The sequence below is a fragment of the Scardinius erythrophthalmus genome (assembly GCF_964197995.2).
Source record: "Scardinius erythrophthalmus genome assembly, chromosome: 10".
NCBI lineage: Eukaryota > Metazoa > Chordata > Actinopteri > Cypriniformes > Leuciscidae > Scardinius > Scardinius erythrophthalmus.
The window spans coordinates 3,664,601-3,692,383 of record NC_138230.1 but is presented as its reverse complement, the minus strand read 5'-3'; the positions used below and the strand labels follow the sequence as shown (position 1 = coordinate 3,692,383).

Genomic DNA, 27,783 nt, shown 5'->3' with positions numbered 1-27,783 from the left:
CAGGTCCACTGTATAGTTTACTGCATTAGATGAGAGTTTTTTCCCTACAAAATGTTCATGTATCTCAAATATTTCTAGATTAATTTGAATTGAGAACAGAATCAAATAATGAACTTTATATTAATATCCAATTCCTAGAGACTTGTGCAAACGGCCAAATAACAGTTTTACTGATATATAGACCAACAGCACTGTTGCTTGTGTGATATTGTCGAATTATTTAATTAGAGAGTGTTGTTATTTTACTAAAACTTTTCTCTTTATGTTGTAATCTGTCAATCTTTCACTGATCCAAAGCAGATTCAAATCAAATCTGCTGAAGAAGTTTGAGTGTCTGTATGAAGGAACAGCAAAGCAGGGAAACCCAACACTCCTGAATGAGATCTACACAGAGCTCTACATCACAGAGAGTGAAAGTGGAGAGATCAATAATGAGCATGAGGTGAGACAGATTGAGACACAATCCAGGAGAGCAGAAACAGAGGACACACCGATCAAATGCAATGACATCTTTAGACCTTTACCTGGACAAGACAAACCCATCAGAACTGTGCTGACAAAGGGAGTCGCTGGCATTGGGAAAACAGTCTCTGTGCAGAAGTTCATTGTGGACTGGGCTGAAGGGAAAGAGAATCAGGACGTCCAGCTCATATTTCCACTTCCTTTCAGAGAGATCAACGATGAAGAACAAAACACTCAGTCTTTCAGATCTTCTTCATGTCTTTTTCCCTGATACTAAAGAAATGGAAATATCCAGTGATGAATATAAAGTGTTGTTCATCTTTGATGGTCTGGATGAGTGTCGTCTGTCTCTGAACTTTAAGAGAAAAGTGAAGCTGTGTAATATATCTGAATCAGCCTCAGTGGACGAGCTGCTGATGAACCTCATTGAGGGGAATCTGCTTCCCTCTGCTCTCATCTGGATCACCTCCAGACCAGCAGCAGGGGATCTCGTCCCCTCTGAGTGTGTCCATCGAGTGACAGAGGTACGAGGCTTCAATGAGCCACAGAAGGAGGAATACTTCAGGAAGAGAATCAGTGATCAGAGTCTGGCCAATACAATCATCACACACCTGAAGTCCTCGAGGAGCCTCCACATCATGTGCCACATCCCAGTGTTCTGCTGGATCTCAGCCACTGTTCTAGAGGAGATGTTGAGTGAAGCAAAGAGAGGAGAGATTCCCAAGACTCTCACTCAGATGTACACACACTTCCTGATCATTCAGACCAACATCAAACATGAGAAGGACTATAAGAAGAGAGTGAAAGATGATGACATGATTCTCAAACTGGGGAAACTGGCTTTTCAGCAGCTTGTGAAAGGCAACCTGATCTTCTATGAGGAAGACCTGAGAGAGTGTGGCATTGATGTGAGAGAAGCTTCAGTGTACTCAGGATTGTGCACTCAGATCTTCAGAGAGGAGTTGGGCTTGTATCAGGGGAAAGTCTTCTGCTTTGTTCATCTGAGCATCCAGGAACATCTAGCAGCTCTATATGCACACATTCACTTTACAAACAAGAAGAGAAATGTGTTTGACAAAACCAAACAAAGTTTCTTTTTTAAAACCTTTAATCAGAAGAAATATCCTTCATTATCTGAGCTGCATCAGAGAGCTGTGGATGAGGCTTTACAGAGTAAGAATGGACATCTGGACCTTTTCCTGCGTTTCCTTCTGGGTCTCTCATTGAAGTCCAATCAGACTCTCTTACGAAAACTACTGACACAGACTGGAAGATGCTCCTACAACAAAGAGGAAACAGTTCAGATCATCAAACAGAAGATCAGGGAGAATCACTCTCCAGAGAGATCCATCAATCTGTTCCACTGTCTGAATGAACTGGGTGATGATTCTCTGATGCAGGAGATCCAACATTATCTGACATCTGGAAAAATAGGAAGAATCAAACTCTCCTCTTCACAGTGGTCAGCTCTGGTTTATGTGTTGCTGACATCAGAGCAGAAGATGGAGGTTTTTTATCTAAAACAGTTTATTGGATCACAAAATACAGCAGATGAAGTTCTTCAGAAGCTGATGCCGGTGGTTAAAGAATCCAGATCCGTTCAGTAAGTCACTCTGACAACAATCATTACACTGATAAAACATGATCATATTTATGAGTTTAGCATGTGCTTTTGTACCAAAGCAATACTGTAAAATGAGAAATTCATATATATCTTAAGTAACCCTTTACAATAACAGTACATGAATAATCATGTACTAATCCCTGAATCAATAGTTATTTCAACATGAACTCATGATTAGCAAAGATATGAACTAATCATAAACCAATGTAGAGCTATATGCTGATTTCACGCAGCCGTTATTTTGAAATCGAAAGCGAGGCTCCGGTGGGAAGAAAACCGGAAGTGTCGCCTTTAATCACAGGAGAGTCGTGAATGCGATGGCGTATTGTTGTGTTTAATGATGTTGTGTCAATTCTAAAACTGTACATACATTTCTTTCATACTTTAGACTATATACAGTGAAATTCATTTATAAATAAAATATTTTTTTATATAATTCAGAAAGTAAAAAAAGAAGCAGGAATGAACTATACACATATCCTATATTGGATATTAACATCCAAAAGTGTAAATCGCGGCAGCAGCTTCAGGTTGGTAGTCCAAAGGCATTGTTGTTTATCTTTACTTCCGGAGTTTTTCCCACCGGAGCCTCACTTTCGATTTCAAAATGGCGGCTACGTGAAATCAGCGTATAAAGAGTAATAGAGAGTCATAAGGATTCACACATGAATAACAGAAGCCTTAACTGTTAGTACATGTTTGATAATTAATGCATTAATTAACATATAGGGGTAAACTAAATCAACCAGGCTCCATAAGAATAAACAAGTACTCTGAATTTGAATTAAACATGATTTAATACTCATTTATACGGTGGCCGAGAGAGCTCAACGCGCTGCAAATGAAGAAAACACATGCAAACAGAAAAAAACGCATGCAAACAGAAAAAAACACATGCAAATAGAAAAAAAAACACCAGCGAATAAGAAAACATCTTCATCAGTTTTACAACTCATGTGCGTCCCAATACTCACAACACAACCAAATACGGAAACGCGCTGCAAAAGTTCACAACACAACCAATTACAGAAACGCGCTGCAAAAGTTCACAACACAACCAATTACAGAAACGCGCTGCAAAAGTTCACAACACAACCAAATACAGAAACGCGCTGCAAATAGAACAGAACACAACGGAAATGTTTCCGGGGAACCCAATAAGTGACGGACAGACGGCTAGGACGTGCTTACAGCTGTCTACTTTTATTATTATTATTATTTTTATTTTTATTTTGCAAAACATACCAAGATGACACGTTTATGACATACAACTTTGTATACAATATACAAAATGTATTTGCGATATGTTCAATGTCATAAGAATACTAAAAAGAACAATGAGCTGAAGACTAAAATAAATAAATAAATAAAAAGATAGAGAAAAAGAACGAGGAAAAGACATTAATCTATACATCAGTTACATTGAACACATTTTGTCATGTTATGTTAAAATAAGTTTCGTAAGAAATGTTAGAATGTAGCTATAGGTCCAAATATGAGATGGCAAGTTTTAAAGTTGAGACACTCACACAAAGATATAACACATATTTTAAAAACTTTGTTGTATAAAATGTATATTTATTTGCAACAGTTATGTTAACAGCATTAATACTATATTTCTGGTAAGAACAGCTATTCAGCTGATGGACACGCGCTGCGTTGTCATGGGAACATCCCAGGTGAAAATAATGAGGAAATTACGTTGTCTTTCGTTGCTCCCTTCATCAACATAATGGCACACAAGTGCCCCGCTCCCTCCAAAGTGCCCAATTCAAGGGCTCTGCCGTCTGCCCTTTTAAGAGTAGGGCATAGGTAAAGCCAGAGCCCGCGTCTCTCTGGTAAAGCTCGCGAGCCGTCCGTCCGTCACTTATTGGGTTCCCCGGAAACATTTCCGTTGTGTTCTGTCCTATTTGCAGCGCGTTTCTGTATTTGGTTGTGTTGTGAGCATTGGGACGCACGTGAGTTGTAAAACTGATGAAGATGTTTTCTTATTCGTTGATGGGTTTTTTCTATTTGCATGTGTTTTTTTCTATTTGCATGAGTTTTTTCTGTTTGCATGCGTTTTTTTCTGTTTGCATGCGTTTTCTTCATTTGCAGCGCGTTGAGCTCTCTCGGCCACCGTACATTTAATTATTTTAGTCTCAACGTTGTCTGTTTCTCTCCTGTGGTGAATAATGAATGATATACAAAAAGAATATACAGGGTTTCCCATACATAAGGTTTACCTGAGCGTCCCAGGAAAATACAGTTCGAAATCCAATTCAGTGGATGACCCGTGTAAAATGTGTAAATTATTTTGTTTTGTGTGAGAGAGAGAGAGAGAGAGAGAGAGAGAGAGAGAGAGAGAGAGAGAGAGAGAGAGAGAAATTTTTGATTTTTCAAGCATCTTTATTTAACAAAAGATTACTTACATAAAAACAATATATATTTTGTTACAAAATTTCTTTTTTTCTTTTTTTCTATAAAAAGAGTGTGAAGTGAAGTTCATTATCAATGACAGAACACAAAGGTCTTCTGTGACACCATATTCCTTCAAAAACATTTAAAGCGTCCATTACTTTATAAAAACGAAAATCAATTACAATCCTTGATTTGATCATGGCTGCAAACACCCTTTCAACATTATAATCACTTTTTTGCTCAATTTGATCTATTCTACTAATATAAATGGCCATTTTGGCTTTACCCAAAATAAAATTCAACAAATGACACTCATACTTTCGCCTTTGAAAATATTTAAAACCTAAAATAAAAGTTTGCACAAAAAACTTCTCATTAAAACAATTAAAAAGATTCTACAAACTATCAAATAAAGGCTTGAACAATACAAAAAGGTATGAGAAACAGTTTCTCTCTGGAAACAAAAAGGACATTCTTTGCCAACATCTGGATTTAAAACAGAAATAAAAGCATTAACAGCAATAATGCCATTCAAAATTCGCCATTGTAAATCTCCATCTCTTGTAGCTAACGGTGGCTTGTACAATGCTCTCCACTCTAGACTGACATTATCATTGATCTGAAAAACAGTACGCCATGGCGTGTCAACTCTTTCATGTAGTCCCTTTTTGTTAAAAGATTTTACACAAGCTTTATAAAACATTTTTCCATTACTTTCACACAAATCCATATGTCAACTTTTCAGATTCTAGAAAAATTCCTGCATATTCACCTAAATTTGGTGAAAGAAACAGATTTGGAAACGGATCCCTCTCGTTAGGGATAACTTCTGCTTCACAGTACTCTTGAAGCATTCTTGTCTCTTCCGTTGTAAAGGCAGATTGCAGTTTCTGTAACACTTGCGCAACAATTCTAATGGATTTAACTCCCAACAAAACAGCTACATCTTCAACTTTTTCTAAACTTGGGCCAGCCACTCTAATTAAACACCCAAGTGATGTGATCTTAGATTTAATAAAATTTGCAGACATTGTCCCACATGCTCCGAAAATGTCCAAACGTGACCCATAAAACAGAGGTTCTTTCAACAGCCAAGACAAAGATGACGTAGAATCAGTTCTTTTAACTTGAAAGAGGTCCCAAACTTTAAAAAGATTCTTATAAAACTCCGGCAATCTGGATGTGTTGATTTTTCCAGGATTTATCAAGAACAACGACTTGTCCAAACATAGTCCTTCAGCAGTCTTTAGAATCGCACTGGCCACTGGCCTCCAGCTTAAGTTCTCTGGACCAGTGAGAAATCGCTGTATAAACTGTAGCCGGAAAGCTGCAGTCCTACTCTGCAAGTGTACAAGTCCTTGTCCTCCTTCCTCTTTTGGTAGATATAATACATTATGGGGTATCCAATGCATTTTTTCCCAAAAAAAATCTATTAAAAGGGACTGAATTTTAGCAAGTATCAATGCAGGTGGATCAATACAAGCAAGTCGATGCCATAGGGAAGAGGCCACCAAATTATTAATAATCAGAGTACATATTCTATATGATAAACTCTTTACAATCCATTTCCATTTCATTAGATGACCTTTAATTTTTTCAACTATTCCCTCACAGTTTTTTTGAACAATCGTTTCATCTCCTAAAAACACTCCAAAATATCTTAAACCATCTTTTCTCCAACTTAACCCACTTGGGAGTATTGGTACCCCTCTTTCCCACTTTCCTACTAACACTGCTTCGCTTTTACCCCAATTAATTCTTGCTGAAGATATAGTTTCAAAATCTCTCAATGTTTTTAAAAATAAATCCACGTCATTTTGTTTTTTAAGTATAATGACAACATCATCAGCATATGCTGACAAACACAAAGTGCTGTTACAGGCTTGTAAAGATACCCCTTCTAAAACTCTTCTCAGTTTATTTAAAAGTGGTTCTATTGCCACAGTATAAAGTATTCCTGACAGAGAACACCCATGTCTTACTCCACGACACACTCTAAAAGGAGCACATAAGCCACTGTTAACTTTCAGTAGACTCTCAATGTCATTGTACAAAATTTTAATATAACCTATAAAATCAGAAGTAAAACCAAATGCCTGCAAAGTTTTCCACAGGTAATCGTGTTCTACATGATCGAACGCCTTCTCCTTATCTAAGGAAATCAAACCCATGTCGACTCCCAATATTTTTGAAACATCAAATAAATCTCTTATAAAATGTATATTATCAAAAATTTATCTTCCAGGTACACAGTAGGACTGACCAGAATGGATTACCTCCTCCAAAACCCTTCCTAGTCTAGTAGCTAAAACTTTTGAGAGCAATTTATAGTCATAACACAATAAGGAAACAGGTCGCCAGTTTTTTATGTCTCTCACATCACCTTTTTTTGGCAAAAGAGTAAGGACCGCTCTTCTACAGCTCAGCGGCAGAAGTCCTCCGACTAGACTGTCACTGAGAACTGCCAGCGGGTCCTCCCCTATCACAGGCCAAAAGGCTTTATAGAACTCAACTGGGATTCCATCTATCCCAGGAGACTTGCCATTCTCCATCCTCTGGAGAGCTTTGTGCAGTTCTCCCAGGCTTATAGCCCTCTTGAGTTCTGCATTGGAGTCTTCAGAGACCTTTGGTAGCCCTTCATAAAAACACTGCTCAACAACCCGATCTTCTCTGTGCCGTTTCTTGAAATTTAAGAATTTCATCTTCTAATACTTTTATGGATTTGATTATATCTTTTGTGACATTGTGAGTGTACTGTTGACATAGTTGTTTGGTTTGTATTTTACCAAACTCCCACCACTTTTGTAAGGACTGAAAATGATCTTTTTCCTTCCTAAAATTCTCCCAAAAAAAGGCGAATGTTTCTCTAAAATGTGCATCACTTAATAAATTTGTGTTAAAGTGCCAGTAAGCACTTTTCGGCTTAACAGAGTGTAAAGTTACTGTACATATAACAAGACTATGATCTGAAAAACCAACTGGGATTATGAAACAATTTTTAAAAGTACTAAGATGATGTTTAAAACAATAGAATCTATCCAGTCGTGCTAATGACAACTTGTTATCACGAGCATGTGCCCATGTGTACTGCTTTAAATTCCCATTTAAACTCCTCCATACATCACATAAATCTTTTGCTTTAATCATCTGAATGAGTCGCTTACGAGAAAGCAAATGTGGCTCTACATGATTTCTATCCATATTACTTTCTACACAGTTAAAGTCTCCACCTAAAAATAAATGCTCCTCACCATTACATTTATCCAACGTTTCACAAAGAGTATGTAAAAACACCATTCTTTCTGCTGGCAGAGTTGGAGCATATGCACATATAAAAATAAAAATGTGGTTCTCAACCTGGGCTCGAATTTTTAACAATCTACCCTTCACAACCTCTTCCATCTCAATAGAACAGGGAGTAAAACTATTAGCAAATAAAATAGCAACACCACCACTAAGTGAGGATTTGTGACTAAAAAAAAAGAGACCTTTAAATTCTTTCGCCCATTCATCAGCATTTGTTGTATCACTATGCGTTTCTTGTAAAAGTAAAACATCAAGTTGTTTCTGAATCATAATGTTATATATTAATGTGCGTTTTATACACTCTCTTGCTTCATTCACATTTAAGGATGCAATGCGAATGTCATCCAGTTGAAAATTATAAAAAAATAAACTTAGGCCATAAAGAAAGAAACAGCCAAGAAGGGCCAAAAAATTAAGCCAAATTACTGCCATTAATTATTCAATTGTTGTTGGAGTTTTGTCACAAATTTTTTCAACCTATAGACTTCTTTATTTGTGAAACATCCCTCAGTCATGAAAGCCCTCGTATTTTCCTCAAAACGTTTTGTGTCTGGAAAATAGTCAGCAACCTGTACTCCCCTCAAGTTTTTTGACAACTTTAAAAACTTCTTGATTTCATCAGTATCATACTCTAGGCATGTCCATTCACTCTGGGAACAACTAGAAGCACCGGAATCAGAGACATCACTCTCCTTACCAACATCAACATCAGACTCTTTTTCATTTTCTGTTTTTCTAGCTTGTTTTGATTCAGGGACCTTGTCATTCTTTTTCCTCTTCAAAGGGGTTTTGAAAACTGTCTGATCTAGATCCGTCATTAAATCATCACCTAAGCTGACACTCTCTGAAGGAAACTTTGAGTCAGAAACTATATTAACATGTGAAATATCCATGCTCTCATCAGCCTTGGGCTCACCTTTATCAACAACAGGGATAACTAAATCATTCTCCTCATTATTCCCATCTATGGCCTGATTCACCTCAATCTGTAAATGAGGAATTGTTTCAGTTTGGCCGCTAGTGGATGGCCTGGGTTCAGTTTGAGTTGGATCACCAGTTAACCTGAGACATCTTGTGTATTTGTACCATTATTCTCTGGACAAGCACGCACTAAATGCCCAGTTTTCCCACAGCCAAAACACTTCATCACATCAGTACTTACAAAAACAGTATAATCAAAGTCATCAACTCTGAGTTTCAAATTCAGGTTGAGTTCAGTTCGATTATCTTTCAGGATCATATAAGTAAATCTCCTGAAAGATACCACGTGTTTGATAAAATCTGATTTGCTACCTAGAACGATCTTTTTCACAGGACTGACTATCTTTCCAAACTTTGACAGTACTTTTGTCAGCATTTCGTCTTTTATGAACGGCGGAACGTTAGACAAAGTGACTTTCTTGGCGGGGGTAGAAAGGGGAAGCACTGGGGTGAACAAACCACTAATAACTACACCTCTTTCCACTACTTCGTTTGCTTTCTCAACAGAATTTAAAAACAAAACCATTGCATTATTCATCCTAGATGCCGCTAAAATACACTCATGACCAACAACATTTCCAACGGCCAAAAGGCACTCCTCCACATTCACCGCGGACACCACTTTCACTCCGTGACGCCGCATGAGAGAATCTAAACAGGTGTTTGAGTTTTGGGCTGCCATGCTTCCCATTGATACACTGGTTGCTAACGGCCGAACCCTCCCTCCAAAGGAGCCTTACTTCACCAACCGATACACCACAGATATAAAAAAAAACGAAAAAATAAATAAATAAATAAATAATTGAAAGAGAAAGGAATTTTCCACACACACACTCACCACACGCACCTCACACTCGCTCAACAAACGCCAGGTCCAGTCACAGAAAAGAAGGAAAAGCCCCGAATCCCTTTTAACACATATCATTAAGACTATTCTTGTTATCATGAGCATCAATCGGTCTGAGATTACTGTACCTTTCATGAATAAAAGTGGAGTATTTTATGTATCATTCAAACACTTTGATACAGAGTAATGCTATATGGGTTGTAATGGTGATGATGAATAACGGTAATGCCAACATGGTAATGAATTCTGTATGGGAGACAGAAATAATACACTGGTGGTAGCGTGTGAGATACTGTAAATGTTGACCTGGTATATTGCAGTGTCGCATTTGTTAATATGTAACCAACTCGGTTGATAGTTGTTTTGTAAAATGGTAAGAAATATGCAGTGTTGTTGTCTATTGTTATTTGGGTTTATGAACAGGGGTGGGAGTCAATAAGCTTGTCTTCTTCCCACTCCTTTTCGAGCTGTAATGTAAATTATTTTGTCTTTTTTTCTCTTTTATTATGTATATATATATTTCTGTTTTTCTTTTCTTTAGTTCGAAATAAAATATTCAAATCAAATCAAACGCCCACGCATGCGTAGAGAGAGAGAGAGAGAGAGAGAGAGAGAGAGAGAGAGAGAGAGAGAGAGAGAGAGAGAGAGAGAGAGAGATATGCATGCAGCGTCGAGCGTGAACTGATCGTGAAATGACCGTGAACAAAGCGGCAAACTGGACATCATCAACTGCATGCTGAACGCTGTTCAATTCAGGACCTAATTCAGGCAAGTTATGAGTCCTGAGAGTCCATGAAAAATAAACACCAAATAAAGATACGTTTTTACTCATAAAAAGATGTAGTGAAATTTCAGTCATTTTCTCTTCAGTGGGGAATTGACCCTTCGCAGGGAGTTTGATTGACAGGCGATCTGACCAATCATAATCCGCCATCCGCCATTTTTGTCCGACAAATCGGTCAGGAGAGTTAGAAGATTAACGTTGGAGGATTTGATCTTGAAAAACGGTGTGTACTGACGTCTTTCCGCGGTTAAAACAACATTTCTTCTTACGTTCATTCATGTTTATTTGATGCTATAAATTAAAGGTGCTCTAAGCGATGTCACACGTTTTTTAGGCCAAAACCATTTTTTGTCACATCCAGCAAACATCTCCTCACTATCCGCTCGCTGCCGGTCCCCTGAACACACTGTAGAAAAGCAGTCTCTGTAGACAGCCCAGGCTCCACAAACTGACCCAGCCTTGGCCACCAAACATAACAAACAGTGTTCCAGCCAATCACGGACAAGAATGATGTGGGGGTGGGGGGGTTAGTGCGCGTGCACATGAAGGGGGGTGTGGGGGGTGGAGGAGAGAGAAGCATGAAGAGGGAAGTTAGATAGAGGAGAGATGAACAACGACTAATGTTAAAATTGTATATTCTTGAGAATTTTGATATGGCCGACACACGACCAAAGAGACGACGCTCCGATGAACAAATAACAAAGAATAGGAACGCAAAGTCCTGAATTTACATCGGAATAAACGTTCAAAAGGTGGCGCCGGCTCACGATCGGTTCACGAGCAGCTTTAACTGAGGCTAGAGCGATCTGTCAGACACATTAAAGAGCCACAAAACGGTATTTATCGTTTAAATTTCTTTAAAAAATGACCAAATTTGAAGAGTGAGACTTTGTGTTTAAATCAAAAGTAGCCTGGTCTGTCCTGTCTGTCAGCGTGTTGTCAGTGTGTTGTCGGTGGACTCTCTGCTCCGCCATGTGTTTTCTCCGCTCTGCGTGAGATCATGATGTGGTGTGTGTGAGAGAGAGGCGTGGCTTGTTGGACATAGCAACAGTAACTAAAGGGGGCGGGTCTTTGCGAATGTTCAATTGTCGTGTCACTATAGATCTTTGTTTGTATCTTTAAACTAACTTTGCAAGTGACCTCTGTATATTACTTTCTGCCCTTGGTATGTGTATTGCTTTTAACATCCTTCTACGTAGGCTACCCCCTTCTCAACAGTCACAACTTTTTCAGTAAGAGAATATTTGCCCCCTTGAATCAATTTTTCCAGTGCATTTTTTTACTTTTACAAATACCTTTATAAGTTAAATAATGCTTTAAATAAAAATAAATAGAGAAATATGCAATGATGGTTAAAACGAAGTGATGCTTTTAAATATTAAATTAAAACTGCCAGTAGGTGGCAGTAAGTCACTCTTTATGAGTGAGTCATCGAGTTATTAATTCATTCAGTAACGAAGCAAATAGCTGTATTTATGAATGAATTCTGCTGTTCTGCTGTGGCTTTTGTTGAAGCTATTATTTTGTTGAAAAAAAATACTGACAAAACTGTTTAAAATGAACACCACTTAATATTAACACCTTTCGTTTGTTGAACTGTTGTATAAAATAAATGTCACATTTGCATTCGTGTGGATATTCCTATAATGTGATTAACATTAAACAGGAACTCACACAGGGTTTTTGATCGAAGAGAGTTTGAATCTTAAATCGATCTCTATGCACAGTCTGTGTCTATATTTGTTCTTCATGCTAGTAAGTGCTAAATCCCCACTTTTACAAAGGTACATGGTCGAGAACGGCAGTAAAGCGCGATTTGTTGTTACCATCATTGCATATTTCTTTATTGAAATTTTTTATTTCATTAAAGAATTATTTATTTTCTAAAGATATCTGTAAAAGTAGAAATTGCGCTGGTAAAATATTAGGGCTGGGACGATACACCTATCTCCCGAGTCGATATTATCACGATACTTGGGTGCCGATACGATATGTATTGCGATATTTTTCAGAATTGCGATTCTACAAAAAAAAAAAAAAAAATCAAATTCCTCACAAATGAAATATCTCACCACCCCAGTGAACCAAATCAGAAAGAATTAAAGGAACTTAAAACTCAAATTGATGACATCATACAAAAAAAAACACAATTTCAAATTCAGCAACTGAAACTTAATGGTCTTCAATATAGTAATAAAGCAAACAGTAAATATTTAGCAAATCTACTCCAATGCAAAAAAAGAGAAATCAATCATCCCAGCTATCCTAGACGCTGCAGGAAATATTAATCAAAACCCACAGGATATAAATAACGTATTTCGGAATTTCTACAGCAACCTCTATTCCCCCACTCACCAACCTACTCAATCAGAAATCGACACCTTCTTGAACAGTCTGACATTGCCAAAATTAACTGCAGAACAAACCAACATCTTAGACACACCCCTTAGCCTTAATGAACTTACTAAAGCACTCAATAACATTCCTAGCAATAAATCTCCCGGGCCAGATGGATTACCAGCTGAATTTTACAGACACTTCTGGGACATATTATCACCACTATTTAACAGAGTAATTATAGAAATTAAAACGTCATCTACCATACCCACACACATGAATACAGCAGCCATGACATTACTGCTAAAACCCAACAAAGATCCATCTCACCCTTCTAGTTACCGACCTCTCTCACTATTGAATACTGACTTGAAAATTATTACCAAAGCACTAGCAACCAGAATAGAAACAGTCACCCCCACACTCATTCATCCAGATCAGACAGGCTTCATAAAAAATAGACACGCCACAGACAATGTCCGCAGACTTTTCAATCTATTTAATATATCACAAGAAAGACAACAGAAAACCATTATCATTTCACTTGATGCAGAAAAAGCTTTTGATAAGGTAAACTGGTCTTTTTTATTCAACACACTTCACAAGTTCGGTTTTGGAGAGTCGTTCATCCACTGGATTAAAATACTGTACACATCACCCAGGGCCACCATCACCACTAACGGAATCACTTCACAGAGTTTCACACTGCATCAGGGCACCATGCCCACTCTCGACTTCCCTCTTCGCAATTTTCATTGAACCACTCGCAGCAGCAATAAGACAAAACACCATAATCAAAGGAATTCAGGTAGACAACACACAACACAAAATCAGTTTATATGCAGATGATCTTCTACTTTATGTACAGAACCCACGAGTATCACTTCAAGAAACGTTCAACATTATCAGCAGATTCTCCCTTGTCTCACATTACACTATCAACTGGAACAAGTCAATTTTACTACCACTTTCAGATGATGCATGGGATTCTGGAGCTCAGGACACATCCCTCCACCTTCACACAGGCAACATCAAGTACCTAGGGATTCAGATTTCCCCCAGGCTGTCAGAGCTTTTCACCCTCAACTATACTCCACTCCTAAAGAAAATTGAAGATGAATATAAACGCTGGTCTAAACACCCACTCACACTCATCGGAAGAATAGCTGCTGTCAAAATGAAAACCCTACCCCAAATAAATTACCTTTTTTCTATGATCCCTATCACTCCTACAGATAAATGGTTCAAAACTCTTAATTCATTAACAACACAATTTTATTGGAAAAACAAAAAACCCAGGATATCACTCTCAACACTACAAAATAAAAAATCACATGGGGGGCTTGAGGCACCAAACTTTCATCACTACTTCCTGGCTAATCAATTACAGTACCTAGCTAAATGGATCAATATACACAAGCATAATTATCCTTGGCTAGAACTGGAACAAAACAAATGCACAAATATCTCTGTTGCAGATCTCCCCTTCCTTTCACAATCAATCAAAAAATCCAAACTCTGCCAACACATTACCATCCATTCAACTCTGACAGCCTGGTGGAAAACGAACCAAATCACAAAATCATCACTAGAATTAAACAGGTACACCCCACTCTGGCACAACCCAGAATTCATGATACAGAACAAACCTCTTTATTTCCCCACATGGGCACAAAAAGGAATCACACATCTTCACCACTTATTTGAGAACCAACATTTCATGTCATTTAATACACTCACACAGAAATATGGGGTTGGGAGAGAACAATTCCTTCAATATCAACAACTTAGACTTCAAATTAAAGATAAAACCACACTAACCAACAATACATTACAACCTTCCCAGCTTATAGAAGAAATTTTGAAAATTAATAACTTCAAAAAATTAACCTCCCAACTATATACATTAATCTCCAACCAAAACACAACAATAACACTCCCAACAGCCAAGTGGGAAACCGACCTGGCCGTCTCTTCCAACCCTGAGTACTGGGAACAAATCTGTAGGAATACATTTTCCATGACTGATAACACAAACCTGCAGCTTATACAATATAAAGTCATTCATAGAACTCACATCACCCAAAGTAAAACCAGTTCACTCTTTTTGGATTACAGTCACTGAGACACTGTCCACTATCCTGAGCCACAGAATCCCATCATCACCAACACTTTGTCTCATAGGCGACTCTTCCGAAATCCATATCCCGCAAAAATACAGGAATCCGTTGCTCATCTCTCTAGCTGTCGCTAAGAAAGTAGTTCTCCAAAACTGGAAATCAAAAAAATCTTGCCACATCAAACACTGGACAAATTTAATCTCAGAATACATTTCAATGGAAAAACACAATGCATACAGAAGGAAGCAAACATCAGCCTTTGAAGACACCTGGTCACCATTTTTGACATTTCTTAATACCACACAAACATAACTACAAGCCGTGTACATTACCAACTTTTGTTTTTGCAGCCATCACTTCATACATACACATAGGCATACACTTATGCATAACATGTTTCCAAACCCTTTTCCCCCTCAAACACCCTAGCCATGACCAACTAATATAAATCTTAGATTAACAAATAAAATTTGCTTAAGATCATTCTACTTAATCAATAATAATACGTTTTTGTGTTTGTCAACTGTCTTGTCCCTCTGTTGTCTGTCTATCACCTTGTCATTGTAATGAGGACGCTGATGCAGCATTAGAATCCATATGCAGAAGTTTATTGCAAATATACAATAACAAACATGTGGAAACAGGCAGAGGGTCGATAACAGTAAAGCAGTCCGATCTTTCGACAATCCAAGGTATAATCCAAGAGACGTTAGTGAGAAACCAGGCAGAGAAGTAAAACCTTGAGATCAGTCCACACAAGCAAACAATCCAGAAAGGGAAATCCGTAGAATCAATAGTCAGAGAACGAGGCAGAATCATACACATGCAGACAATCAGAATATCAGGAAAAACGCTTGGTAAGGCAGGGTAAACTGGCAATACTTCGCGGTGAGAAAGCACATGGTCCCAGCTTAAGTAGTCCCAAACAGGAAGTGAATGTAGAAGCAGCAGAGGGAGCGCTCAGTCAGTACTCGGGTGATGGCTCCCTCTGGTGGCTTGGCATTACAGAACCCCTCCCTCTAGGAGCGACTCCTGGAGCTCGGCGAGGACGTCCCCGTGGTCGGGGTGCTGGACAGTCAGGTCTGGCTCGATGGAATTCCTCCGTGAGTGATGGATCCAGAATGTCGTTGGCGGCCACCCATGACCTCTCCTCAGGTCCATAGCCCTCCCAGTCCACCAGATATTGGAGCTGACCCCCTCTGCGCCGAGAGTCCAGTAACTCTTTTACCTGGTAGGCGGGCATACCACCTACATCCAGGGGTGGCGGTGGTTCTGGGGTCATCTGGCCGGGGTCAGCCTCCGGGTGGACCGGTTTGAGAAGGGACACATGGAAGGAGGGAGAGATACGGTAGTTAGCAGGAAGCTCTAGCTGGTACGTTACCTCATTAATTCGTCTGAGAATCTTGAAAGGGCCTACGTACCTTGGGCTGAGCTTCCTGCTGGGCAGCCGCAGCTTGATGTCCCTCGTAGAGAGCCAGACCCGCTGTCCAGGTTCGTAGGGAGGGTGTGGACGTCGGCGTCTGTTGGCCTGGATCTCCTGATTCCTTACAGCCCGTTGAAGACGCACATGAGCACTGTCCCACACCCTCTCACTACGTTTAATCCAGTCGTCAACTGCTGGAACCGAGGAAGGTTCACCCGACCACGGGAACATAGGGGGCTGATACCCCAGGACACACTGGAAGGGGGTGAGGCCTGTAGATGCATGAGTGAGTGAATTCTGGGCATATTCGGCCCAGGGAAGAGACTCTGACCACCTATGTTGTTCCCTACTACAATAGGTTCGTAGATAACGGCCAATCTCCTGGTTGAGTCTCTCCACCTGGCCGTTGCTCTGAGGATGGTATCCAGACGTGAGGCTAACGTTAATATCCAATTGTTTGCAGAACGTTTTCCAGACTTGGGAGGTGAATTGTGTTCCTCTGTCGCTGACAATGTCCTCAGGCAAGCCATAGATGCGGAATACATGGTTGAAGAGAGCTAAAGCTGTTTCCATGGCTGTAGGTAATCCCTTTAATGGAATTAACCGGCATGACTTTGAGAATCTGTCGATGATGACTAGAATGGTTGTGAATCCGTCAGATGGTGGCAGGTCAGTGATGAAGTCAATAGAGAGATGAGACCATGGTCGTTGTGGGATGGGTAATGGTTGAAGTAGGCCTGAGGGTAATTCCTTGGGGGTCTTGGATTGAGCACAGATCTGACAGGATTTGATGAAGATGGTTGTGTCTTTGGTCACTGAAGGCCACCAAAATGAGTTCTTTAACAGATGGAGGGTGCGTGATATACCTGGATGTCCTGAGCTGATGGATGTATGAACCCATTGGAGTACTTGGTGACGCATGTCTTGGGGTACATATTGTTTGTTTGGTGGGCATTGTGGTGGTGGCGGATCTTGTTCTTGTCTGCTTTGAATCTCCTCCATGATGTCCCATGAGACTGGAGCCAGAATGACAGTGGGTGGTAGAATGGTTTCGGGTTTGAAATCCTCTATAGGAGGGTCATGCTTACGGGAGAGTGCGTCTGCCTTACTGTTCTTGCTGCCTGGTCGATAAGTAACGGTGAAATCAAAACGAGTGAAGAAGAGGGCCCATCGAGCTTGGCGAGGATTAAGTCTTTTTGCTCCCTTTATATACTCAAGGTTCTTGTGGTCGGTGATGACTTGGAATGGGTAGCGAGCGCCCTCTAGCCAATGTCTCCACTCTTCAATGGCTGCTTTCATGGATAATAATTCCTTATTACCAACATCGTAGTTCTTTTGTGCACTCGTGAGTTTTCTGGAGTAAAATGCACATGGATGAAGCTTGCCTGGTTGTCCATGACGTTGAGAGAGAACAGCTCCTATTCCGCAGTCTGATGCATCCACTTCCAAGACAAACGGTAGATCAGGATCAGGATGTTTCAGGATGGGAGCTGAGGTGAAACTTGACTTGAGGGTGGCAAAAGCATGGCTTGCTTCTTCATTCCAACCGAGTTTCTTGGGTTTGTCTTTCAAGAGTGAGGTGAGAGGAGAGGCGATAGTGCTGTAATCTCTGATGAAACGGCGGTAGAAATTGGCAAAGCCTAGAAATCTCTGAAGCTCTTTAATGGTAGTCGGTTGAGGCCAATCCGTGACTGCTTGAACTTTGATTGAGTCCATCCTCACTCCCTGGTGACTGACTTGATAGCCAAGAAAAGATGTCTGATGGACATGGAACTCACATTTCTCAGTTTTGACATAGAGTTGGTTCTCCAGTAGACGAGATAATACTGCACGCACATGAGTAACATGTTCAGTCTCTGTCTTGGAATAAATCAAAATGTCGTCGATGTAGGCAATAACAAATTTGTTCATGAAGTCCTTGAAAATTTCATTTATAAAGGATTGAAAGACAGCTGGTGAGTTGGCTAATCCATAGGGCATTACCTGGTACTCGAAGTGCCCCCTAGTGGTGAGAAATGCAGTCTTCCATTCATCACCTTCTTTGATCCTGATGAGATTGTATGCGCTTCGTAAGTCTAGTTTGGTGTAAATGGTGGCCTCTCGTAGTTGTTCCAGAGCCGGAGGTACCAAAGGCAAGGGATAGCGGAATTTTACTGTGACATTGTTAAGTCCACAGTAATCTATGCAGGGTCTTAAACCACCATCCTTTTTACTCACGAAGAAGAACCCGGCGGCTGCAGGAGATGTGGATGGACGAATGAACCCTGAGTCTAAGGCCTCCTCAATGTATTCCTCCATAGCCTGATCCTCAATCCTGGACAATGGGTAAACTCTGCTTTTGGGAGGCATGGCATTGGGAAGCAAATCAATGGCGCAATCCCATGGACGATGTGGAGGAAGTTGTGTGGCTTTAGTCTTGCTGAAAACTTCAGACAAATCTTGATATTGACTGGGGATGGATACTTTTACCTGGGTTTCGGGACTCTCAATGCTTGTGGTGAGACATGGTTGTGGCTGAATTGAAAGGCAGTTCATCAAACAGAATGGAGACCAGTGAGTTAACTCCCCTTGGAACCAGGAAATGGAAGGATCGTGGATGGTTAGCCAAGGAAATCCTAAGATGACTTCGTATTTGGGTGAGTCAACGACATACAAGGTGATGTTTTCTTGATGGAACAAACCAGTTTGAAGTTTCAAGGTTTTTGTTTGACATTGGATACCTTGATTGATGAGAGTGTCGTCGATAGCTTTGATCTGAATGGGTGGAATGCATGGTTGGGTAGGAATATTAAACTTCTGAATTATGTCCTTGTTGATGATATTCAGAGCTGCTCCAGAGTCAATCAGCGCTGTGAGATCAATAGACAGAGAATCAGTTCTTATGGTGACGGGTAGTGTAAGCGACTTATTTTTAAAGACAGAGAAATTGTGAATGTTTACCCCTGTTGAAGACTTGGCCTTGAGTGGGCAACCGATACTGCGATGGCCTGGTTCACCGCAGTAGAAGCACAGATGATTTTGTCGACGTCTTGCTCGTTCCTCTTCCGTCAATTGAGAAACGTTAAGTTGCATGGGTTCAACAGATGATTTTTCAACTGTGAGATGGCTGATAGGGGAATGATTATAAACTGTTCTGTTAGTACGTTGCTTGGGAGTCTGTCTCATGAGATTATCGATCTTGATGGTGAGATTAACAAGTTCTGAAAATGATAAATCCTCTCTACGACAGGCGAGTTCAGTTTGCAGATCAACATTGAGGCTGTTGTAAAAGGTAGCTTTAAGAGAGACATCATTCCATCCACTCTGAGCTGCCAGTGTGCGAAACTCAATAGCATAATCAGCTGCAGTGCGGTTACCTTGTTTTGCATTAATAAGTTGTTGAAATATCCCTGCCCCCTGCGGGATATTCAAAAACTTCTTGAAGTTGAAGTAAAAAATACTCAGTGGATCTCCTGAGTTGTGTATCGCTATCCCACACCGCTGAAGCCCAATCGAGGGCTTTTCCCGTAAGCAAAGTCATAAGAAATGCACATTTCTTCTTCTCAGATTCAAATCGATCTTGTTGAAACTCAAAATATAGCTTTACTTGTCGAATGAATCCCTTGCATTGTTCAGCAGAGCCATCAAACTTATTAGGAAGAGCAAAGCTTACCGTTGAAGGCGTGGGAGGAGGAAGGGATCGTACGTAGTGCGTCAGGTGTTCGTTGACTGATTGTAGCTTTGCAAGTTGTTCCTGATAATTCTTCAGAACCTCGCTTTGGTAAGCGAATGCGGCTTGTAAGTTGGAAACCTCCGCTGGATTCACGGTAGGCGAAGTATTCTGTAATGAGGACGCTGATGCAGCATTAGAATCCATATGCAGAAGTTTATTGCAAATATACAATAACAAACACGTGGAAACAGGCAGAGGGTCGATAACAGTAAAGCAGTCCGATCTTTCGACAATCCAAGGGATAATCCAAGAGACGTTAGTGAGAAACCAGGCATAGAAGTCAAACCTTGAGATCAGTCCACACAAGCAAACAATCCAGAAAGGGAAATCCGTAGAATCAATGGTCAGAGAACGAGGCAGAATCATACACATGCAGACAATCAGAATATCAGGAAAAACGCTTGGTAAGGCAGGGTAAACTGGCAATACTTCGCGGTGAGAAAGCACATGGTCCCAGCTTAAGTAGTCCCAAACAGGAAGTGAATGTAGAAGCAGCAGAGGGAGCGCTCAGTCAGTACTCGGGTGATGGCTCCCTCTGGTGGCTTGGCATTACAGTCATGTCTTATATGTTATGTGTTACACTCTGTTCGTGGTGTTATAATCCCCCCCCCCCCATGTACCCAGGGTCTTACTAAATTGGTTGAATGGTCACGCACTGTATATAAATCTGTCATCAGTATTGTAATATATTGTGTATATAATTTGCTTTATTAAACAATAAAGTTGTCCTCCGAAGAGGGGGGGTGGTGGCGGGCCAAAAAAAAAAAAAAGAATTGCGATTCTACAAGTATTGTGATTCAATATTGCGATTTTTATACAGACTGTACATGATGTATAAGATGTATAAGATGATATGAGACATATTTACAAAAACAATTCATCATATTTTTCTGACTTATTTTAGAAACATACAGTACTACATTCACTTTAATAAATGATTCAGTAACAAATAAATTTTTTAACAGTCACTTGTCACCATCTTGTGGCGAAACAATGTCTTATCTCTCTCAGCATATGAGTAGCGCTACGCGTCTTGCGAGGACTTTTCAATGCTTTCAGTCTCAATAAGCTTTCACGCGTCCACTTATATTACGTCACTCAACACTCAAAGATAACGACACATTTCATCCTCTGTCGAAACAAAAGTGGCTAACTTCAGTCAACCTCATCTACAAGCAAGGGCAAATATAAAGCAATTTAATTTGAATTAATATTGATTCTGTAATAAAAATAAAATCTATTATAAAATCGTTTAAAGGTGAAATCGTTTGGTGAATCGATTTTTTTCTCCCAGCCCTAAAAAAATATTGTCCCTTACTGAAAAAGGTGTGACTGCAGAGATGTACGCAAAAGGATTATAAAAGCCTTAGGCATGCCACTCTAAAAAGTTTGAGAACTTTTTCATAAAAAGGTTTAATATCAAGGCCTGTTTGAAGGTTCTAAATGAGTGTGGTGAGAATATTCTGCAGTTTGTTTCACATTATTTGGATGAACTGCCACCTATAGGATTTGGCCATATGGATGCCTCGGCGTTGCTTGGCCAAATGGAGCAGCTGAACCAAGAAGTTTCTGGCCTGAGGAGGGCATTGCAAATACAGGCAGAAGTGGGTGAAAACTTGGGGACAATTGTTGCGACCATGGATCGCCGAGTGACAGCGGTGGAAACGCACTGCACATCGGGTTACGATATAGGGGCTGATGGCACCGCACGAGAAGGGGTGTCGGGGCTAGCAGGCCCTGATCGACAGGAGGAGTTAACATCGTCTCCCGCTGGGAAGTCTTGCCACCTGGGTCTGGATACCGAGATCGCCAGTAGCTCATGTGGGGGGATGAAGGGACTGGAGGGGTCCGCTCAACAACAGGAGCTCCTGGATGTAGCAGTAACATCGCCACAAACACAAATACAGTCCTCACAGTGGAGCGTTGTTGTGAAAGAAGGTCGCAAAAAGCCGGGGTCCCTTAAAGTAACTGTGCCATGGAAATCCCACAACAAGCAAAGTCACCTTAAACGTGGGCAGAGGAATGTGGGAATAACTGGAACCGGTACTGAGAGCAACATTGGAGTGGTGAAAACACAGTTGGTGAATGTGTTTGCCACCAGGTTTTCTCCCACGCTGGATGCAGACTAGGGCTGAACGATTAATCGCAACAAAACCGCACACGATTTGCGATTATCTTATGCGCAGCTTGTCAGTGGAGTGCGGCTGACTGGTAGTAAATACTGCCCCATATGAATGCCAGAGGGCGCTCTCACGCAAACACGTTAAATATGCCCCGCTGCAGAAGTACAATAATGCGCATCATTCCAGGAAATCCCTATCGGTGTAGCTGAATAAACAGAAGATTGAAACGCTTTGATTAAACATGACATTTTGTGTGTCCAGGAGACGTTCCTTGCCAAACAAGAACTGGAAGGCTTAAATTCCTTGCATAGAAACTTTCATGTAGCGGGTGAATCAACAACTGACTTAAGTGCTAAAATTGTCCGGGGGAGAATTCCTGGGGGGGTTGCTACGTTGTGGAATAAAAAATATGATCAGTTGGTTAATGTTATAAGACTGGGAGTTGACTGGTCTATTGGTATTGAGCTGTGTTGTAATGACAAGAAGATAATAATTTTGAATGTTTTTACGCCATATGAGTGCATATATAATGAGGATGAGTATCTCAGTAGATTGGCATTTATCATGTCTTTTATTCAGGATAACTCTTCCACCTGCATATATGTTTTAGGTGACATGAATGCTGACATAACTGATGCAAACTCTTCATTTGGTAATCATTTAATGCAGTTTTGTACAGATAGTGGATTAATTTTATCTAGTAAGGTACTATTGCCAAATGATAGTTATACTTGTATCAGCGAGGCCTGGCACTCTACTTCCTGGCTAGATCACTGCCTTTGTACAGTGGATGCCCATGACTCCATGGAGATAATGAAGATTGATTATGACCTGGCTACTACGGATCATAGACCCTTTCTCATGGTGGTGAACATGGGCAATACACCGGTGTTGTTGCCTGTGGACAATGCATTTGATGTAGAGAAAATAAATTGGTCAAAAATTTCTAAGAAAGATCTTAATAGATATGTTGATCATTCAGATGCTTTGCTGGGCAATATTGAGGTCCCAAAAGATGCCTTATTGTGTCGGGATATGAACTGTAAGAATGTACAGCACTGTAAGGATTTATGTTCCCTGTATGAAGCTATTGTGGAGTCTCTCAGAATCTCGAGTAGGCCTCTATATAAACTTAGGAGAAATGCCAGGGTGGAAGGATCACGTAGAAGAGCTTCATTTAGAGGCCCGAAATGCTTTTAAAAAATGGGCTAAGTCTGGCAAAAGTAGGCATGGGCCCTTGTTTGAAACAAAAAAAAGCACTAATGCCAGATTTAAATGTGCACTTTGCTATATTAAAAGAAATGAAAACATTATGAGGTCTGATTCACTGGCATGGAAGCTGCAAAATTAAAAATTAAAAATATTAATAATTGTAAAACATCTCTTCCGTCTAATATAGATGGTGTGAGTGGCCCTGATGAAATTTCACAGTTATGGCGGAAACATTATTGTGAACTACTAAACTGTGTAAAAAGTAATCTGTTTGTGGTGGATAATGTGGAGTATAATGATGATGTTGTTATCACTTCTTCTGAAATCCATGAAGCAATATTGAAGCTAAGAGATAATAAGGCATGTGGTCTGGATCATATTACAGCTGAACATCTTAAACTTGCCAGTAATAAACTGTGTCCTCTTGTGGCTATGTGCTACACAGGGTTTTTTGTTCATGGAGAGTTACCTGATTCTATGCTGTATGTTGAGCTGGTACCTGTTATCAAAGATAAAGTGGGGAAGCTGAATAGCTCAGATAATTATAGGCCAATAGCTCTGGCCAGTGTTATGTCCAAAGTGCTGGAGACAGTTATATTGTGTAGACTTAAGAGGTATGTCCTGTCTACTGATAATCAATTTGGTTTTAAACGAAAGCATGGTACTGATTTATGTATTTTTGCACTAAAGGAAATTTTAGATAAATATAATAAACAAAATTCCACAATGTTCTTGTGCTTCATTGATGCTTCTAAAGCATTTGACCGTGTTAATCATCAAAAAATGTTTTTAAAATTGATTAAAAGTGGGGTCCCTGGTTTCTTGATTAGAATCTTGGTCTATTCTCATCAGACAATGAGAGTTAAATGGGGGAGTGTAACATTGGCTCCCTTTCAAGTGACCAATGGGGTGCGCCAGGGTGGAATTTTGTCTCCTTTTCTTTTTAATGTGTATATGAATGATTTGTCTGTGATTTTAAATGCTTGTGGTACAGGGTGTAGGGTTGGTGACTCACTAATTAATCACCTTATGTACGCTGATGACTTGGTCATTTTAAGCCCATATAGTGCTGGTATACAACAGCTTCTGAGACTATGCACACAGTATGGTGCCGATTGTGATATAAAGTATAATCCAAAAAAAGAGTAAGATTATGACTATAAGAAGTAGAGAAGATAGACAGTCACACTTTCCTGACTTCTATCTATCTGGTACTATACTTGATGTATGCACAGATATTACATATTTGGGCCATATTATTGCAAATGACCTGTCCGATGACAAGGATATTTATAGGCAGCGTCGTAAGCTGTATGCGCAAGCGAACATGTTGTGTCGTAAGTTTAGTATGTGCTCTGTCCCTGTGAAGATCTCACTCTTTAGAACGTACTGTAAACCATTGTACACTGCCTATCTGTGGTGTCATTACAAGCAAGGCAGCATTAGAAAGCTCAAAGTGGCTTATAATGACAGCATGAGGCTGCTGCTAAGAGCTCCAAGAGACTCCAGTGCAAGCCACGTGTTTGTTAGTGTTGAGGTACCTACCTGTGCTGCAGTTTTACGTAACTTGATGTATAGATTTATGGGTAGGCTGTCTGAGTCAAAAAATCACCTAATCACTGTGTTGGTTAACCCTGAATGAAGTTCTGTAAGATTTTTGTCCAGACTGTGGAACCACTGGCGTACATGTCTGTATGTTAGACACTGAACACTGTGGACACTGTTTTTGTTTTATTTTTATTATATTATATATATATTTTTTGTGTGTGTGTGTGTGTGTGTATTACTATGTATGTGTATTGTCTTGTATTATGGATTCCTCTGGGTCGGAAATAAAAGTTTAAGTAAGTAAGTTTGTTTCTATTTCAGATCAAAACTGACATGTGAAATAAACTTCAAGGAGAGCACCTTGCTGCACGCTTAAGCATTGGTAAACGCTCCTGCCCCTGAAGCCGATCCGTACAGGCAGGCCTTAGAAAGTTGTTTTCAAAAAATTAATTGCTTAGACAGAAACTGTCAACTTTGTAAATAGTTTTCATTATGGAAATATTTGTTCAAGCTTGTAGTACAATTTTATGAATTTATGCATAATATGAATTTCTACATTATTTCTAAATTATTTGTTAAGGATATTGAGTATTGTCTATAATAAATAGAGTTCATAAACCTCTGTTTGACTAGTTTATTCTGAACCCGCTCAATAAGCGCCGCTTCGCCCTGCCCAACACAAGCACATTCTCAACCTGTGGGAATAAAGTTTACCATCAAATCACTGAAAGGGATGTTTAATCTTCATCAGATTCTATCCAAAGCTTCTGAGGTCATTTTACTTTTGATAGTGTTTTATGGTGCGTATTTCTAGACACTTTTATCCTTATGTTGATTATTCTCAGGTTAGGTAAAGTACGTCAAATTTGTTCTAAATCACAAGCATCTGAATTTTCATAATCACAATCTATAAGTCAGAGGACTTCTTCATGGTCTGTTCAGTTTTTTAGAAATCAAAGACTTTTGGCTGGCAAGCTTCTTAGTTTCAATTAAATATAGTTTTATTATTTACAGGTTAACTAGTTTACAAAAAGGCATACTTGCAACAGGACAATTGCATATTTTCCACAACAATAGTTATAAGCATGATTTGATGTGAAGAGGTGACAACTGCTTTCATACACAAATCTGTTGAGGAGAAAGGAGAAATTCATATATATCTGATCATTTATATCAGTGTTTCCTGAACTGAGAGACTGAAGAGTGTCATTGTTCTCCACAGGTTGAGGGATTGTGGTGTTACAGATGAAGGTTGTGCTGCTCTGACTTCAGCTCTGAGATCAAACCCCTCACACCTGAGAGAACTGAATCTGACAAGGAATAAAGTAGGAGATTCTGGAGTCGAGCAGCTTTCTGATCTACTGCAGGATCCTCACTGTAAACTGGAGAAACTGTGGTAAGATTTTATAAAAGTCTCAATGTCGTTTGTTTCTTTCCTGTGGGGAATAATGAATGATATACAACAATAATGTATACGAAAAAGGTTTACCATCAAGTAACTGAAAAGGATGTTTAATCTTCAGTGGATTCTTTCCAAAGCTTCTGAGGTCATTTTACTTTTGATAGTTTTTGATAGTTATAAGATTGGATGATGTGAAGAGGTGACAACTGCTTTCATATACAAATCTGTTTAGGAAAAAGGAGAAATTCATATATATCTTATCATTTATATCAGTGTTTCCTGAACTGAGAGACTGAAGAGTGTCATTGTTCTCTACAGGTTGAGTGATTGTGGTGTTACAGATGAAGGTTGTGCTGCTCTGACTTCAGCTCTGAGATCAAAACCCTCACACCTGAGAGAACTGGATCTGACATCGAATAAAGTAAGAGATTCTGGAGTCATGCAGCTTTCTGATCTACTGCAGGATCCTCACTGTAAACTGGAGAAACTGTGGTAAGATTTTATAAAAGTCTCAGTGTCATCTGTTTCTCTCCTGTGGTGAATAATGAATGATTTACAACAACAATATATACAAAAAAGGTTTACCATCAAGTAACTGAAAAGGATGTTTAATCTTTAGTGGATTCTTTCCAAAGCTTCTGAGGTCATTTTACTTTTGATAGTTTTTGATAGTGTTTTATGGTGGTGGTGGCGCGATGGATAAGACACATGCCTTTGGTGTGAGAGACCCGGGTTTGAATCCACTGTGAGACACCAATGTGTCCCTGAGCAAGACACTTAACCCCTAGTTGCTCCAGAGGCGTGCGACCTCTGACATATATAGCAATTGTAAGTCGCTTTGGATAAAAGCGTCAGCTAAATGAATAAAAAATGTAAAAAAAATGGTGCGTATTTCTAGATACTTTTATCCTTATGTTGATTATTCTCAGGTTAGGTAAAGTACATCAAATCTGTTCTAAATCACAAGCATCTGAATTTTCAATCTCACAATCTATAGGTCAGAAGACTTCTTCATGGTCTGTTCAGTTTTTTTAGAAATCAAAGACTTTTGGCTGGCAAGCTTCTTAGTTTCAATTAAATATAGGTTTATTATTTACAGGTTAACTAGATTACAAAAAGGCATACTTGCAACAGGACAATTGCATATTTGCCACAACAATAGTTATAAGCATGATTGGATGATGTGAAGAGGTGACAACTGCTTTCATACACAAATCTGTTGAGGAGAAAGGAGAAATTCATATATACCTTATCATTTATATCAGTGTTTCCTGAACTGAGAGACTGAAGAGTGTCATTGTTCTCTACAGGTTGAGGGATTGTGGTGTTACAGATGAAGGTTGTGCTGCTCTGACTTCAGCTCTGAGATCAAACCCCTCACACCTGAGAGAACTGAGTCTGACAGAGAATAAAGTAGGAGATTCAGGAGTCAAGCAGCTTTCTGATCTACTGCAGGATCCTCACTGTAAACTGGAGAAACTGAGGTAAGATTTTATAAAAGT

At 39.6% G+C, this 27,783-nt stretch overlaps 1 pseudogene across 1 annotated transcript in view; it reads left to right on the top strand.

Annotated features, from left to right (window-relative positions):
• Window positions 1-27,783, top strand: part of LOC308697131 (NLR family CARD domain-containing protein 3-like) — a 327,315-nt pseudogene that overhangs the window by 180,533 nt on the left and 118,999 nt on the right. Inside the window, exons 6-9 of the transcript XR_014032253.1 lie at window positions 298-2,065; window positions 26,102-26,275; window positions 26,600-26,773; window positions 27,592-27,765. The product of XR_014032253.1 is annotated as an NLR family CARD domain-containing protein 3-like (transcript). The remainder of the gene's footprint in view (window positions 1-297; window positions 2,066-26,101; window positions 26,276-26,599; window positions 26,774-27,591; window positions 27,766-27,783) is intronic.